We start from the raw sequence: 6003 nt of genomic DNA on the forward strand, positions 1-6003 counted from the left end.
GCCCGGGCTGAGAGGAGGCCCCGCTGGATCCCCGCCCCCCCACAGATGCTCTGGTCATTCCCACGCTCCAGCTGTTGGCCGTCGCTGGGCACCGGGCGGGGGGGGGCTGGGCGCGCAGAACCGAGAGCTCAGCTGGGAGTCGGACGTGGGGGGGGATCAGGAGGAGAGGGGCCTCAGCACGGCCCTGCCTGGAAATGGGGCGAGCTTTGGGAGCGATCCCGGGGGGGGGGCGGGCTCCGCCTGTGAGGTGCCATAGAGAAAGGCTGGGTTTTCCTCGGGAGGCCCCAGCACGTGACTTGTTCCAGATGGGAAATTCCGGCCTGGTGAGGAAACTGGTCCAGGGTTTTCATGCCAGGGTGGTTTTGATCTGTCTTCCTGCAGGGGGGTGATTTTGTTTGTTTGCGTGTGTTAAGCTGCCAAAACGCTGTTGGCGCTGTGCAGTTAAAAAACAAACGAACTAGTACAATTATTTGGCTTGTCACTACCTCTCCATTTCCTCTAAACCAAGAGCAGGTCATTAGCTAACACCCAGCAGTCCTGGCTGCTTTGTGCCACAATTCACCCTTTGATTTTGGGGCCTTGGGAGTTTGTGGAAGCAGGTTTTTTCCTGACATGTCACAACTTTTGCTCTTTTGGTCTCACCGTGTAGCTGCCCAGGATTCCTTCATTCTCTTGCCTTATTCTCTTCCTGTTTGGGTGGAGTTCAGCTGTAAGCCAATTCCCTTCAGAAACTGCAGAACCACTGAGTAGAGGGCAATGTTAAAACCTCAATAAGGTTTCCCACCAGTTTGGTTTATGGTGTCAAGTCACACTAATCAGAGTGAGAGATGCTTACAACTGCATGGGGGTGAGTTAGGTTGTCTGTAGGAAAGATTCCCTGCACTGTGTAAAGTGAGGGAAGAAGAGGGGAACGGCCCTGGGTCTTTGTGGGATATAGAAGGGCAAGAGGGGTTCGTACAATGTGCGGGAGGGTGAGCCCCAGCTCTGAGGTCAGCAGCCAATGGAGAAGGGAATGTTTCTGGCAAAGTAAATCATGACTTAATTCTTCCTGATGGAATCTCCTGTGACGCTTGGTTTTTCCCTTTGCCCCGGTTGGCAGTTTGTCACGTTGTTCTGCCGTTCCTTCCTCATTCAGGGTGACGTCACTAGCGGTGTTGCAAGCTCAGCCTTTGGCTAGTTTCCTTTGTATGGAGCATGTTGCTTTCCTCTTCTCCTAGAAAGGATTGCAACAGGAGGAGGAAGCTGTCTGCAGATGCCTTTCCAAACTTCAAACTGGTGCACTCCAGATAGCCGAGAGCTGATGTCATTTCTAGAGTTTGCTAAATACAGAAATGTGGGGGTGGGGAACGCACTGAACCCGGGAAAGACCCACGGTTTAGGTCCACTCCCTGCGCATCACTGAGAGTCGGCTGTGACCAAAGGGCTTCCTCTTTTCACACTCTAGAGGTTAGTTTCCATTTCTCAGCTTTTCTGAATTCACTTATTTGACAATTTGCAAAACATCTGGTAGACCTAAACTTCTACTTTTTGCTTTCAATCTTAGTTTCTGACCCACATTTCCTTTGCTGATCCTATGCTAGTTGTCCACGCAGTACAAAATTAAGTGCCTGATTATTCTGGTGAGGGACACATTAGAATGCCTATGACATAACCATCCTTCACCTGTCCACTTTAGGATCCCAGCCTGAGCCCTTAGCAGTTTGATCTCTAACTCATCTTATGATCACACGGACTGTTTGACACTGTAGGTTACAGAGCATGTGTCACTAGCTAGAACTGGGAGCCAACTCCTGGCTCTGTTGCTGGTCCATAATTGAAAGGATAGATTGCAGTAATACCCAGCAGTCACCTCAGAGGCAGAAGAATTCCAGCCTCTCTCACTCCCACCCCGTGTTCAGAGAACAAAACTGTACAGGGACCTGGAAAGGATGTGGCGCTCATAATTAAAACCAAGGTTCCTGGAATCAGCTGCCCAGTACAGCCATTCACAGGGGCTGAATTTATTTCCTGGCTCAGGTATAGAAGGGTGTGCATTCAAATGTCTTTACCTATATTTGTTAACCTAGCCCTTCCTTTTCCATGAGGCTGTCTCCACCACAGTGGCTGCTTCCTCTTCCTGCCCTTGGTAACTCAGCTGTCACTACCATCTCAGCAAGGGCACCTGGACTGTTCTGTTCCCTTCACATCCCTCAGGAGAAAATGTCCAGGATCTTTTGGGAAAACATCTGGTATTTACACACCTAAATTCTCCCAGTATTTTAGGGGACGATCATGAGGACAAGTCCCCCTAAAAGGGATGAATGTGATACTCAAAAGCAGGGACTTGAGGAGAAATCACTAATACAGGGCGTGTCTACACGAGCTGCATGAATGTGCAGTTGATCGTTCTACTGCGCATTAGCGTGATGTGGCAAAAACTGTTAATGAGCTAAGGTGCAGTAGAATTAGCCTACTGCACATTAAGCATCACAAAAAAACCGTCATCTTTGTTACTGCATGTTAGTGCAGCTACTGCACCTTTACCTAGTACCTCATATTAGAGGTACTAAACTTAATGTGCAGTAGCAAAGGTGCATTAATGAATGTGTAGATGCACCCATATTATACCAAGCTAAAGATGGAGTCAGCTTTTTGGGAAGCTGGACTGAGGCAATAAGGAAGGGATTCCTAGAGGCCACAAATGCTGCCAGTCTGTAAGCAGACAGTTATTTTCACCTTTTGGATTGGAAACCTTTTTTTTTTTAAATTAAAACTTTGTGTGTGTAACCAGCAGTTCTGTGGTTACACCTGTGTGTCATGAAAAGCAGCAGATGGTGAGAAGAGATGGCAGGGTGCCCAGAACGTATCAGATGCCCTGCAAACGTGCCTCAGGGGAAATTACTCAGGGTCCCCTGTGACACTCATAGCCATTTCTCTGTCATGAGACTAGGAATTTGCTATTTAGCAGGGGATTCTTTCCATAAGAAATACCTCACTGGAATAGTATGTTTCTCTAGTAATAGATCGTTATTGAGAGCCATGAGATATCAATCTGCAAATTATACCTATTTTTTACCAACAACAAAAGGACATAGTGGCTGAACTCATCTCTGCTGGGATTTATTTGTTCCTGGCCAAGCAGGTAGGACTTACTATAAGATGGTCTTGGCTGGGAGACAGTAGGAGTCTGACAGAGGTAATTTTGCTGTCAGGCAGGCACATAGGTGGTGGAAAGATGGGGATAACGGGGCTTAGCTCCCCAAATGCAGGGCAGTGGTGGCAGGAAAGGACTGCAGGGCAGCCTGTGCATGGGCTCCGGGTAGCTGCAGCAGGGGACATGCAGACACAGACATACAGCTGCAGCCTGCACACAGCCAGGATAGCAGCCCAGCAGCATGTGGAGCACTGCCCACCACAGCAGGCAAGTCTGTGATAGGGAAGAGGTGTGTTGGTGGGGGTGTAGATTGAGGCCCCCACAGTGAGAGATGGTGTGGGGCAGGGGTAAAGGAGGCCCCAGGGCAGGTTGTGGGATGATCAGAGCCTGGACAGCAAATCCAGGGGCATGGGGGGCCTCCCGCTACTGTCTGCACCCTGGAGGAGGCATGGGGGGTACATGCCCCCTGATTTGTGTTCGGGGTGGAGGTGGGCTGCCGCTGGCAGCAGCAAGCACGTGGTGTCACATGGATCCCAAAGCAGCGGTGGCAGGGCGCACAGTCCCAGTCCACAGTGGCAACCCACCTCCGCCCCACACAAATCCAGGGGCGGGTTACATGCAGTGACAGGAGTCCCCCTGTACCCCTGGACAAGCTGCCTGGGCTCTGACCGTCCCATGACCTGCCCCAGGGCCCCATTCACCCCTGCCTCTGCCTCATTCCCTCCATTGTGGGGGCCTCAATCTGCGCCCCCACCCCCCATTTCCCTTACCTCTCCCCCCGCCTCTTCCCCCTCGGCAGACTTACCTGCGGGGGGTGGGGTGTGTTTGTGTGTGTGTATTCAGCCCCATAGATGGAGGGAGAAAAATTATTTGGGGGGGGGCCCCCGCTCCCCCCCATACTACCCCTCCCAGTGCTGCTGCCACCTACCCTGAGCACAGCATGGCCCAGCCCCCTCTCTCCTGCTGGGAAGAGTCCAGCACTGCCCCAGCCCCCAGAGGTACCCTGCCACATGCAAATCCAGGGGCACATGTCTCCCATGCCTCCCAGGATGTGCGTAGCTGCAGGAGCCTCGCCCCCGCAGATAAGCCCCTTATGGCTTAGTCCTGCGCCCTGCCCTGGCTGTGCAGGGCCTGCCCCGCCCCAGCCCATCCCTCCCTCACCACTGCCTGCGCTCCTCCCTTCTGCTGAAGCCACTGGAAGCCTGTGGCTGGGCTGCCTTGCAGCCCTACCACTGCCCTGTGTTTGTGGGGGCTCAGCCCCATTAGCCCCCACTTCCCTTCCGCCACTTGTGCTCAGCCCTCCCAAATAATATTTTCTCCCTTCGCCTATGGGCAGGCATCAAAGTACGTGGAGAGATTTTCAGAAGACCACAGCCAGGTGAGTGCTGAGGCCTTTTGAAAATCCAACTGCAGTTCTGGGTACTTGAAAATCCAGGCCTGATCTTTCTTTAAAACCTGGCCCTAGGAACTGTGCTGAGCATGACTTGGCTGGAAGTTGTCATTTCTTGGCCAACCCAGTAGTGATTATGATGAGCTGGAATTGGCTAGAAATTAGTCTTTGCAGGCCTTATCCATGGCCTGCTGAAGAAAACCAAGAGACTGTTTCACTGGTGACCCAAAAGGATTGGTTTTAGAACTAAAATTTGACCTTTTTCTATTCCTATATGTTTTTGACTTAGATTCACAGTTGTAAGAACATTAATTGTTTCAGGCTTTAGACTTGAGTTGTTTAATTTTCATTAATGAGCTGTCTTACTTAGTGACTGAGCCAGGCTGACTTTTATTCCTTTGCAAAGTGGATGTTTATCTGGATAAGGAGAGGTATATCTGCGTCATAATTCACCATTCAGCCTACCTCACGGCCTTGAGATATGAGTTTTCATCATGCTCATTGGTAATGGGATTTCAGCTGAGTAACTTTCAATTTTGTTTTCTTTGGGTCCATTTGTCCTGTCACTCTGGGTAAGTGTCATGTACCTAAGAGTTCTCCTGCATTGTTCCAGAGCGAGTAGAATGTAAACATTTTGAAAGGGGACATTTGAAGGGCAAAATGAAACAGCCTCTTTTGTGTTACAAATTCAGAGTACAGTGTTATGATTTTCAGAGCTGCATTTCCAGCCATGCGGTTTCTTTTAGGAATAGTAGGCAGAAAAACTACCACATATTTTTTTTTTTTTTTTTTTTTGGGCGGAAATCATCAACACGTGCCCAGGAATATTTATGCAAGTTTTACTCAAGGTTGGAAAACACATTAGAGGCAAGTTTTGCTTTCCATTATGTTTATGACTGAATAGAAGCCAAAGATTTTATCAGTTCGGTTACAGAAAAAGAGCTGAGGTATTTATTTAAAGGGACCCCATCAAATTAAATGCAGCAAAAAATTCCCTTATGCTGCTAATGCCTTCATATGATTCAGACCGAGATGTTTTGTGCTATGCCCTTTTCACCACAGGGTTTCATTTTGCATTGGCCTCCACTTAGAGGAAATAAACCCAGCAAATTTACTTTCTGGATCTCAATCAGAAAACTGATGTAATGAGCCTGTTTGTAAACACAGTAGGGGCAGTTTTAAATCCATAAAGAAAATAATTTTCTTTTTTCTTTTACTATAACACCCATTTATGGCACATTAGATTGTGTCTAAATTATGCAAGTCACGCTCTTTCTTTTAATCTTGTGCTTTATTGTGTAAACTGCCGTTGCAACACAAGAACTATCTAAATCCTGCAGCAAGCTTCAGAGAAGCAGAACAACTTCATGCAGTTCATAAGAGCATCAAGGTTTCAACTGCTGCCTGTCTCAGATATTAACAACACAGAGCAAGTACATATTTTAAATGTTACATCATCCCAGTACATCTACCTTGTTTC

Source organism: Alligator sinensis, unplaced genomic scaffold (genome assembly GCF_000455745.1).
Source record: "Alligator sinensis unplaced genomic scaffold, ASM45574v1 scaffold76_1, whole genome shotgun sequence".
Classification (NCBI taxonomy): Eukaryota; Metazoa; Chordata; order Crocodylia; family Alligatoridae; genus Alligator; species Alligator sinensis.